This window comes from Hippocampus comes, unplaced genomic scaffold (genome assembly GCF_001891065.2).
Source record: "Hippocampus comes isolate QL1 unplaced genomic scaffold, H_comes_QL1_v1.1 scaffold183, whole genome shotgun sequence".
Lineage (NCBI taxonomy): Eukaryota > Metazoa > Chordata > Actinopteri > Syngnathiformes > Syngnathidae > Hippocampus > Hippocampus comes.
The window spans coordinates 89,623-102,126 of NW_017805547.1; positions in this window are offsets into that span (position 1 = coordinate 89,623).

A 12,504-nucleotide genomic window follows, 5' to 3' on the forward strand; every position below is an offset into this window, starting at 1 on the left:
TCCCACCCTTAAAAAGACATTTCATCAATTAAAAAGAGTGGGAAAGTGACAGCGAGGCAGCCACTCATATTTATTGAAAGAAATCTCCACCAAAAAAAAAAAAAAATGGAAAAGGATCCCAACTTCTTTTAGGATGCTGTGTTAAAAAAAAAAAAAAAAAAGTCAAAAAAGTTGCGGGGGAGCGGGAGAGGGGGTGCGGAAGCGCAGCATCGCCGTCCTCACGCGCGCTGAAAGCGGACACACTTGTGCGCACCAGTCGCTCCTCGCTCGCGGAGCCGGTTTCTCCCCAAGTGTGTGCGTGCGCAAGCGTGTGTATGGGTGTGTGTAGACATTCGAAAAGAACAACTCATGTTTCAAATGTTTCGGCTGTGCGTGAGAGTGTATGTGGTCTTATCACCCCCACCCCATCGCCCTCAAAATGGGAAGTCTCTCTCTTACACACACACGTACACACACACGCACACGCACACGCACGGGCACACGCACACGCAGGTAGGGAACTCTCACTGTCCACTCCATTCTGATATGATTTTTATTGTGTGTGCTGTATCCCCCTGGTGGCCACAACCGGGACTAGCTCGCCATGCAGACACATCCACATATAAAGTATATTTACGCATATTGAATTCTGGCGAAATAATGTGTTCCAAGGGCAAAACGTCACCAACATAAATCTGCACAGGCAATATTTGAAAGGCATCGTTTTAACATTCTTAAGTCAGTCATATAAGTGTAAAAGAGTAGCAGTAACCATGGCTGGTAAAATGTCAGTCAGTACCTTAAATTGTATGTTGGGATGCCACACATGGGCATCGCGTATCTAATTATTTGAGTAAATAATTGTCAAAATAAGTTAACCACTATTAGTAAAAATAAATGAAAACTCAAATGTGTATTTTTGGTATGTTTGCATGCTTTTGACATAAACTTACTCTACATTTAATGTCATTCCATAGACTTTATGCGTATGTTATCTGATGAAGTGTTCAATTAAAGGGCAAAATCCACCTCTTTTTATTCATCGGAGCGGGGGCTTATGTTAAATTATCTGAAAAACTATGAACCTCTCAACTTACCTAAGTGTAAAAGAGTAGCAGTAACCACGGCTGGTAAAATGTCAGTCAGTACCTTAAATTGTATGTTGGGATGCCACACATGGGCATCGCGTATCTAATTATTCGAGTAAATAATTGTAAAAATAAAATAAGTATTAGTAAAAATAAATGAAAACTAAGATGTGTATTTTTGGTATGTTTTCATGCTACTAGTTCAATTTTCGTGGACTTTAAGTGGATAACTTTCTTTGGACTTTACATGTATTGTCTTTGAGTAAATAATTGTCAAAATAAGTTAACCACTATTAGTAAAAATAAATGAAAACTCAAATGTGTATTTTTGGTATGTTTGCATGCTACAATTTTCATGGACTTTAAATGGATAACTTTCTTTGGACTTTACATGTATTGTCTTTTCAGCGACTTGATATGAAGTGAAGGCTATTGAAATAAACTTACTCTACATTTAATGTCATTCCATAGATTTTATGCGTATGTTATCTGATAAAGTGTTCAATTAAACGGCAAAATCCACCTCTTTTTATTCATCGGAGCGGGGCGGCCATTTTGCCACTTGGTGTCGACTCAAAATGACATCACAGCTGCGCAGGGATCACGGCTCACCTGTTTTCTAGGTACGGTCATGTGACATTGGCAAGCTGAACACTTTGGGCACTGTGATGTCATTTTCAGTCGACAGCAGTTGGCAAACTGGCCACCCTGAGTTGGATAAAAATGTGGATTTTTGCTGTTTAATTCATATCCTACAGACCCGATATTAATCGGAATTGCCGTGTTTACACTAGTGAGGGCACATAGAACGTATTATTGTCAAGGAACATTTTGACTTGACTTCCCCTTTCACATGTATTCACATACAGGGTCTTTCCATGGACTTTTAAACGTGGCGTCTTTCCATAGACGCCACGTGACGTTTCTTTCCATAAACTTCATATTTACATGTGGAGTCTTTCCATCCACTTTACAGATTGTGTTGCCACAAGCTTTAAATTAAGCATCTTTCCATAGATTTCACATGTAGTGTGGTTCTGTAGCCGTGGTGTCTTTTTCCATATAGCCCGCCTTATGGAATTTGCCTCAAGCTGTTTGTTGTGGGGGGTTGCGTGACATATCGGCATACGGAAAAGGTGTATGACCTTGAAAGGAAGAGCGAGCGATTTTAATACGGTGGCAAAATGGTAAAGGTTGTGAAATCATTCTCTTTTGGAGATTTGGCTACAGGTTTTGTTTTGTTTTTTGGGGGGCAGGGGGTGGGAGGGGGGACGGTTCTGGATTCCAAACTCCTGCTTAACGACATATGGATCAGATTTTTTCTCACCCAAGAAGTGTGACTTGCGTGACTGCAAAAGTTTGACAAAGGGCGTGTGACGACCGCAAGTGTTTTGCTGTTCCTGTCTCTGTTGGGATGTGGGAAGTGGCATCTTACGTTCTTGGTCTTGTGCAGGTGTACCTAATGTTGTGTCTGGCGTGTAACGCAGAGGGGATTCTGCATCCAGCTGTTACGCAATGAGATTGTTTTACTATCTTGCAGTGCCCCCCCCCCCCACCCCCTTTGTCCATTCAAACCCACTAAAAGGGCCTTACTCTTACGCCATCTCTCCTTATTACACAAGATCATCCGATTATTTTTAGATTCGACGCTCCAGAAATAACAACATCCATCTTTAACCTACGGGCCTAAGAGGCCTTAGGCCAAGAAGCTGCCATACCGCACACACTCAACAGACTTCACTTGCAATGTGACTCCATCGGCTTTGAATTGGGTGCCTTTACAAAGGCCTTATCCCGCAGAAACTGCATGCCGCTTTGCACGAACCAAAGTGAATCCACGATGCACGTCAGTCGTTTGAACGATGACCAAAGTCAGAATAGGACATTCACGATCGAGCGCTCCGGTGTACATCGCCCAAATCCCGCGGCGATGTGGTCGCTCGTGTTTGGAGAAAAGCGGTTGCGGCCCGCTCCCGCAATAATCCCACTGCGTCATCCGAGCCACTGTGGAGCGAACGGCAGCAGATAAATAGAAGAAAAAAAAAAAAACACAGCCTCATAATCCATTAATGCACTGAGCTTAATCTGTGACTGTTTTAAAGTGCCAACCTAAATGCTTTCATCTTTTCAAAGATTGTTGCTGATTTGACCCTGTCGAATTCCAAGTGTTAACACTGCAAGAATATCAGCGACTATCGAACTCAAACTAAAAAATATCGACAACAGGACTCTGTGTCGGCAGCCGGAACCTCACACAGGCTTCTCTTTCTAAAGAGAGTTAGAGAATAACCCATTAAACCTCTTAAAAATATAATCCCAACTACAAACTGACAGCAGCGGCTCAAACTTTCAACCGTACCGTGAAAACTGTCACGCAGAACGCCCCCCGCCCCCCTCTCCCCCAGCTCAAAAGGAAACCACTTGCCGACGAGGGCTGCGAGCGACCGGCACAGAGGTGTTGTTTGTTACTTTTAACCAATGGCAAAGATTACGAGAAATGTATACGCTATACGCACAAATCGGGTTTAATCTTTTCTAATGCTTTTGACAGCTGTCATTTTTTTTTTTTTTTTAGATGCGCTTAGCGTGGAAGGGCAGCCAGTTCAGATGGACGCTGGCATATTTATAAGGTGCGCACGTTGGACAAGAGAACGGGAAAAAGCACAACGCAACTCAAAACGGTCTTGCGAGCATCAGCGGTGGGCAGTCCGTCAGTACCGACGGAAGCTGCGTCAGTCCGTCACCGACAGACTCCCATTTTGGCTTTTTTTGGGGGGGGGGGGAGGTGCGCCCGCTCCGTCGGGACATTGAAAGGGGGTCGCGGCTCAAAAAAAGTTGGGAGAACGGCTGATCTCAACGATTATGAAGCAATAATTGGAAGGTCACATTTCAGCATTAGGGTGCTTAGCTCAGTGTGGATGTCAGCGTGTCGTTGACTCATTTCATTTCTGATTTCTGGCCTTGAATGATGTCTCCCATGAGCGTTTCCATCAGCACGTCATGATCCATTACATTTTACAGGGTTTTTTTTTTTCTTTTAAATTTCTATATTTCATCCCAGCGCCTCTGACTCCCCCCGGTCGGCCACTTGATCTTCCCTCGTCCACGTGCTATGGCATCCATTAGTCAGAACTTCCAGCTGCTGAGCCACACACACGCACACAAACACACACAAGAGGAGGCAAGATGCCACCGCGTTTTTTTAAATCCAATCCCACCGTCCTGCGTGCCGCTCGGCCTCTTGCTTGCATCTTTGAGCTTGCACTTTGAGCCAGTTTTGTCAAAGATGCAAAGGCCGCGCTACCTCAGGGGATACTTATTATTATTGGTGGTGTGTGGGGGGCGGGGGTGATTCTTGGATAGTCCTGCGAACAGTTTTGGCGACAGAGTAGATCCAAAGGTAAGCATTCGGTCTGCGGGAGGTTTCACATTTGATCAATCAAAAAAAAAAAAAAAAAAAAAAAAAACGCATGCACGCACACACACAAATTCGGAGTTTCAATGGAACTGGGCATCCAGTCAGTCAGCTTGTCAATAACACGATCACATGCCAAAAGTGTGCTTCTCTCATTGTAATTCAAAAAGAATAATGTACTCGTCTGACTTCTTGGCTCATAAAAAAGAAAAGTCAACTGACTCTTTCTTAAAAAGGACCTATAGTCAATAAATTCTTGAGATTGGACATATTTTTGTTGGTGCTTGAGCACCCCCCAAAATTGTCTAGACATGCCTAGCACACACCCTCCCAAAAATATTCAACCGCCGTTCTGAAAGAGTTTTCACTCCATTATACAAGGTGATAAATTAGCCAAAAACACCGCGTTTGCCTTCACAATGCACTTTAAGAGCTTTTCCAGTGGATGTGTTGACGGAGTATTTTGGAACACTTTTGCTTTATGCTGCTTCATTACGAAAATTAATGAGCTCACAAAGTTTATAGCCACTCCATCACGGTTAAGCAGGAATATAGACGAAGGCGTTAAGGTGCCACAGCCTTTATGGCTCTTTTTGAGGAGATCAATTGTTTCTCAAAAAGGAGAAAGTGTGATGAATTAGTCTAACAGGAATGCCCCGGCGTTCGAAAAGTCGCCGTCACGGCCACATCCTGGAGTTTGGCCGCGGCTGTTGCGAGTGAGGCGTGCAGTAAATAATATTAATCCATTATGGCTCAGCGACCACAACCAAGGCTGCTGGAACCTTGTTTGAATTGCGCTGCTTGCGGGGGAAGAATTATATGCGCGGGGTATGGCGCAGTCAGCACACCGCCGCTCGCCACCGCCACTGCCCCTCCGTCTAGACTCGAGGAAACGTCCATATGGAGATATTTAACACGCTCGTTAGCTGGCCCGCTCGAAATACACTTGCACTGACGCTCGTCCATAAAAACACAAACTCCAGCGCGTTGTTCGGACGGATGAAGTGCGCTGACGCATCCGAGGATATAATTTTTTGGGGGTGGAGGGGGTGGTGAGGGGGGCACGAGGCCACGTCGTAGCCAAGGGTGGCTGGAACAGTGAGGGCGAAAGGAAAGAGATGATTCCTCGGAACGCTTCTCGAGGTAGTTTGATCCCTTTGGGTGAGGATGAGTGGAAAATGCCTGCTAAGGTGAATGGGATATGTCCCATTGGAAGAATCCGCAAAAATAACTTGGTTCAAGGTGCACCCCTTTCAAAACATGCCCAGCATTTGGCGCACCACCATTTTCCAGCACGCAACACCCCAGAAAAAGACCTGATAAGCCTTTTCCTGGACACTCCAAAAAAGGCCGTTCCTCACAATTGAAGCCCCGCCCCCCAAAAATGCTATTCTCACGCGTTTGAACCAATGCAACATTTCAACAGGGTTGGGAGACCCCCCTCTTTCCATCCATCGATTTTCTGATCCACTTTTATCCTCACGAGGATCGCGGGCGTGCTGTCGCCTCGCCCAGCCGTCTTCAGTAGGCGGGGTATACCCTGCCAGCCAATCACAGGGCAGACATAGAGCAACAACTATCCTCGCTCACACTCACACCTAGGGACAACGTCGCATGTTCAATCTGCCTGCCGTGCATGTTTTTCTATTGTGGGAGGAAACTGGAGTACCCGGAGAAAACCCACACAGGCCCGGGGAGAACATGCAAACTCCACACAGGGAGGCCGGAGCTGGAATTGAACCTAGTACCTCTGCACTGTGAGGTTGAGAAGTGAAAAAAAAAATCTTAATTTTACAAAATGAACATTTATTACCATTAACATTTTCGTGAGAAAAGGGGGAGGAACAATTTTGACGACCTGGAAGACATTGATTCACTTTGCATTATTTCCTTTGGGAATAGGATGTTTACGAACAGATCACAAGGTCAAGCGGCTTCATGAGAAAGGTTTGTGCCAATATGTCTGCCAAACCCAACATAAAAACCATGATGCCTAATTCAAAGCACTCTCAAGTGTCCTTAAAGTTTACTATTGTTGTTGATTTTTTTTAACACTACAAAGACTTTTTGCTCAATACACGACATTTGATGCAGCCTGGTCCTGCGACAAAAGCATATTTACTCTAAACTAATGTTGATAGAGCCTGTGATTCAGATGGAATGACTCAACGACATCCTGTGAGCCACACGAAGCATGAAATTATTACAGTACTTCTTAATCCTTGGGATCAGTCAACTTTTGGAACCGCGCATCCTCTTTTAACATCCGACAAAGCTGGCATCCCTTACTCCTCAGCACAGCACAAAAAAATAAATAAAACCAAAAAAAAAAAAAGGAAATTTCCGACATTCTAAGAAATACTGAATCATTTTGCGAACCCATTCGCTGTTGATTTTAAACAAACTAGTTTGCTTTTATCCCGAGGTTGGATGAATCATTTTGACTGTGTAGATTTGGTGAAAGATTGGATTGGGGTGAGATGAACAGCTGAAGTTACTCGCCATATTTGGACAATGTGTTGTGTACTGAAGTTGAAGTCAATTTTATGTCACATTGTTGGTGGCAGACTTTGGGTCCTGGTTAACATGAGTCAAGTAACCTTCATCCAATAATTATTGCTACAACCTGATGCCATACTCAGTGATATTTTAACCATGGAGACAAACAATAAAGTGAAAATGCCACACAGAAATCAATGTATTCAAGATAGGCGGGCTGAGCAAGTGGCAACGTAAGATGGCCACCGGTGGCTTCACTTTTCCCGAAGCGGCATTGTTAGTGCATTCATATGTACGTTCGTGTCCCCACAGCACGCCTCAAAAAAGAGCGTTGCCAAACATTTTAAGTCCCAATTTGACATTCCAGCAGAGTTGGCGCACCCCCTATGATCACGGTGCACCATCAAAAAGCAAGTCGATTATGTATTCACCATCGTGACTTGTCTGAAGGGATGAAGCCCAGTAGACAGATGGTTCAGGGATCGCTAACCGCATTTAAGTTCCCGGCATCTGGGGGGGGAGAGAAAAAAAAAATGACTGGAATGTCCAGTATGCATACGGTAAACAAGGGGAACACTACGTGACATGAGAAATACGACTCCTACGCTTCGGGGTGTGCCCAGTGTGTCAACAACAGTATGTGCGTTGTTGACACGACCGCGACGGGCAGCTGTAATGTATATGCGGGGCGGAAGAGGCGGCGTCATGCCTTTAGCGGGCCGGCGCTAAAGCTGAAAAACACATGCTGTGGCATAAATAAACAATGCAGATGAGCAAACAATGGTTGCATGCTGATTCGCAGTTAACAATGCAATGCCGCACCTTAATGTGTCTGGGCCACACAATGCAAAAAGCCGATTATGCAAATTGGGGTTATCGAGGGCATGGCGATGTAACAATGGTACGAAGTTGATTGAGCTGCACTGTATGCGTGTGTGTGTGTGTGCGCGCGCAAGCCACCACTCCCGTGGGTAGCCTTCCGCAAACCCTAAAGCTTCTGATCTGAGGCCTCATTATAAGGCCCGACATCAATCGGGAGGTCAAAGGGTTGTGGCAGATCAATAAAGCCTGATCAATCAGCTCATCCTTTTTTTTTTTTCTTTCTTTTTAATGGCGTCGGGAATGATTAAACCTTGTAAAACAAACCTGCCTCTTGCCTTGCATTTCCCCCCTCATTTTGAAGGACACTGCCAAGGACTCCGACATGAACATGCGTCATCACGTTGCACCTGGAGTGCCCTCGCGTCCTCGCCACAACTGCGACACTTTGGGAGGAAAGCACACATACACACGCACGAACACACGCACGCGCACACACAAAACGTTGTTTAAGCTCATATTAGTGTATTGACACGTTACCATGGAGAGGGGAAGAAAAAAACATAAATACATCAAATAGTTCGGCGATGAGCCACGCTTACTCCCATTTGACTATAAATCATGCATCATGTACCCAAATTGCAAGCTCATTCCCTTTTCATGCCAGGCTTAGGAAAATTGCGATGATCCATTCGCTCTAATTATCAAAGCTAATAAATGGGTCATTTTTCAGCATCCTATCAAATCAAAATTGCCCAATTGGCGCCTGTGCCAGGGAGTTATTCTCCCACAGGAATAGTCATGGCCAAAAGGGGTTATAAATCATGGAAAATGAGTGGAGAGAGTATAGGATGCAAAACGGCACTGGATATTAAATCACTCGGAATTGAGCTTTTTCTTTTGAGCGATAAAATATTCAGTTCAAAACCAACAATTCGCCCGTGACAAGCGATAATGCAAAAGCCGGGAGTATCACAACGGCCCACAACAATCGGTACACTTGGGTCACTTGAATGAGATCGATGATTTAGATTCGGAAGTATTTGAACAATGACATTTTTATGCCTTTCTAAAACGTCACGGTGGATAGGAAATCAAGTCACCTCGATGTGACGTTTCACTCCTAAGGACGTGGATGAGGCCATTTGTCACGAGATAAAACTGTTTTAATTTCATACTAGATGAATGCCCAACTATTTGTGTACAAGCCATTTAAAAAAAGTAAAAGTTTCTCAACAGAAATACAGCATTTATCCTACAGAAATGATAAGCTGTCCACTGTAGCGACCGCTGTCCCTGAAAGGGTTAAATACATTGGACGGATAAAACTTCTTTCAGATTGCTGGAAAGAGAAAAGCTGTTTTGACACGGCATGGGTCCGACACGATAAGGCAGCGATGTTGGAAAATGAACATTGGTTCCAACATTTGGGGGCAGTTACAAGCTATTAAAATTTGGTATGCAAAAAAAAAAAAAAAACAGGGGGCAATGTCGGGAATATGCAATGGAAGACATTTATAGAGGAAGGGTTGAAGACCAAAAAAAAAAAAGGCAAAAGAAAGAACAGGAGGAGCAGATTGTTTGAAGAAGAGGAGTCCACTTTAACTCACGACTCATAGTAACTTCCCCGCCAAGTTACACACACTCGGTGCTGGCAATGACGCGAGTGTGTGGAGAGCAAACAAGCCTGTTTCCCTAAATCCAACAGTCCACAATGCGAATGACATGCTGCTTTTTCCAGCTGCACGGAACGTCTGGATCATGGTGGCGATGAATAAATGATAACAGTGAGATCTGTTGGGTTGGAAGTGACGGAGGTGGGGGGCTGGGGGAGGGGGGGGGTAACAACGTTTCGGGGGCTATTTATAGCACCGCCGCAGAATTTAACCTTGACCTCCTTTCGGCACAGCGGCCACGCAGTCGGGCCTCCTCCAGTCAAACGTCATTTTTTTGGACAAGTCACATAATGCCAACTCGGACATGAATTTTTTAAATGCCTCGGAAATTCCCCATCGCGGGGCTTCACTCGGGGAAGGAGTGCTGGTGGTGGATGTTTGACTTTGCCCGTGTAGTTAGCCTTCGCACACACACTTTGTACATACACGCCGTTCTATAGAAATGAACCTTTCAATTGCAAGGGACCCTTGCAGAAAACGGTGGCTGGGACAAACTACCTGTTTCTCATTGCCCTATAAGGAGGCACGGGTTCCTCCATTTGGGCTGGAGGGTCCCTGTTTACATCAGTACTTTATTTGAATGATTTATTAAACTCATTCACTCCCAAAGACGTTTTTAAACGTCTTTTCAGACTTGGTCTAGAATTGGCTGGTACTGAATGAGATTCATTAAATAAAGTGAAAGGGAAAGTCATGTCAAAATTTGTCTCCACAATGTGTTCCATGCGCCCTCAATAGTCTCAACACAGCATTCTGATGAGTACTGCATTTGTCGAACACACATGCAGAAAAATCCATCCATGCATTTCAGGGGGCGGCCATTTTGCCTTGTTCTGACACACGCTGGCAACTGAAGATGACATCACAGTGCCGTAGAGCTCAGCTTGCAAATGTCACATGACATTTTGGTCGTTACCTCAGCCCCTCCCAGGCGCTGTGATGTCATTTTCAGTTGACAGCAAGTGGCGAAATTGGCAGCGTCGTGAGACGGATAAAAACAGGCGGATTTTGCCGCTTCATCCATATTCTACAAATATCATATTAAGCCGAATACCGTGTTTAGACAAATGGGGGTGCATAGAGCACATTATTGGAAAGAACTTTCTTGACTCGGGTTCCCCTTTAAGTTGGAATTCTTATTTAACTTTTCCCACCGTGTGGAATATATGAACACATGGTCTGTCAGAGAAGTTCAGTCGCATCAACAAAGATGCATTTAAAATCGAAACTATAAGTTAGCCCTCTCAAAGTAATCCGTCTGGAGTCTAAACACATTTTCAGCAGTCTTCTCTGATACGTCTTTATGCACTTCTAATTGTATTCTTCAGGGAGCAGGATTGACGTTCTGGCCCAAATTGAAGGGGAAAAACTCATAGTTTGTAGGTTGGGTTTGGAATACGTTTAGTGACATAGTCTTTCTGACACACCTTCTATTTGATTTTCTTCTGGATGAAATTCTACTTGGAACAGCTTTTTTTGGGGGGGCTTTCATACAATTTTATGAGATGCACGTATGCACCGTATACATCTGCAGAGGCGGCCAGAGGAGCAGGCAGACGGTGCAGTACGGGCAAGGTGCCAAATGCAGGCTCAGGGGCTTATGAGGTCACAGCCTAGGTGGAGTGTTAGCGGGAACGACACCTGACAGCAGGCCGGCAGAATGCACCCTGGCACTTCTGTACATTCGTGTCACTCCTGATAAGTCAGGTGCTTCATACAGGAAGGAGATGAAGATGAGGAAGAGGAGAATGTCTCTTTCCTTCCTGGCTGTTCTTGCTCAGTGAGCAGACGAGCAGGATGGCGCTACCCCCGAGCCCGGATCCAGACGCCTTTCTATACGGCCCGGCAACTATTAAATTAGTTTGATTAACGTTTTTTTTTTTTTTTTTTGGTCATTGTGCTTCTATGTATTTCTATGTATGCACACAGGAAATATACAAACCGATTATATGCGCCGAAACTCCCACTTGAGGCCACTCAACCAATGAAATGGTTCACTCTTTCAGAGTGGCTTTGCAAGTAGTGTAATTGGGCAACAGCAAATTGTTTTGTCACTGCATGTGGGTGAAGGACGCCTTGCCATCAAACATGAAACAAATAATTAGATACGACCTTCACTCCTTGTGTCAAGTCACCAGCAAAGACATTTCAATGAAACAACCAGATGAAGGTTGTACAATCTTGATTTTGGGGTTGTCTTCAGAAGCGTCTCTGGACCAAGTTGAACCTATGTTAAATCTAAAGGGGCACTGCCATCTAGCGGTCGAGTGTAGTACAAAGATGGACAGCTGCTCGTGTTCCTTGAAATAGCCACAAACAAATCTCTCTGGATAAAATGTTAGACAATACAATGCATTTGAACGTGCCAAAATAAAATTTAGGTCTTTGATGGACATATTCTAAAATTCAGTTTTAGGTTGTAGCATTACAGAGGGCTTTTGGCAGCATAACACATTATGGAGTTCTACAATATCTGCTCACACTCCCTGCAACTCCAAATCTGTGACATTGCAATACCAAAGGTTGGAAGACAGACAAGTATGGCATCATGTACTCAAGGCTTTAGACACAGATTAGGAGTTTATTCACACATCACATACTACAGTGGGTTACGTCGTCCAGAAACAGTTTTGAACAGCGCTGCCATTAGAAGACACAAAACAACAACAAAAAGACACTGAACTTACTTTGTCATTATATAAAAATAGTGTTGCTACAAAAGTATAAATTAGGCTTACTAATAAGACAACTTAGGTGGGAATCTACAGAGGAAGAAAAAAAAGGATCAAACGTGTTGTGTTACAGTAAAAAAAAAAATAGAGGAAAAACGACTGTCAAATAAGATTAAAAGCAACACACAGTTGTTAACCTGATTTGATAATGCAAACTAGAAGCCAAAGGAGAACACGGTTCAGTGTTAGCATATTTTTACAACTGTCGTCTGAATAAGTTAAAATCAAACTTACAGCGGCTGGGCTAACAGTATCTAACTTGAGTTTTTTGATCATATCAAAAGACTTTTTTTTTT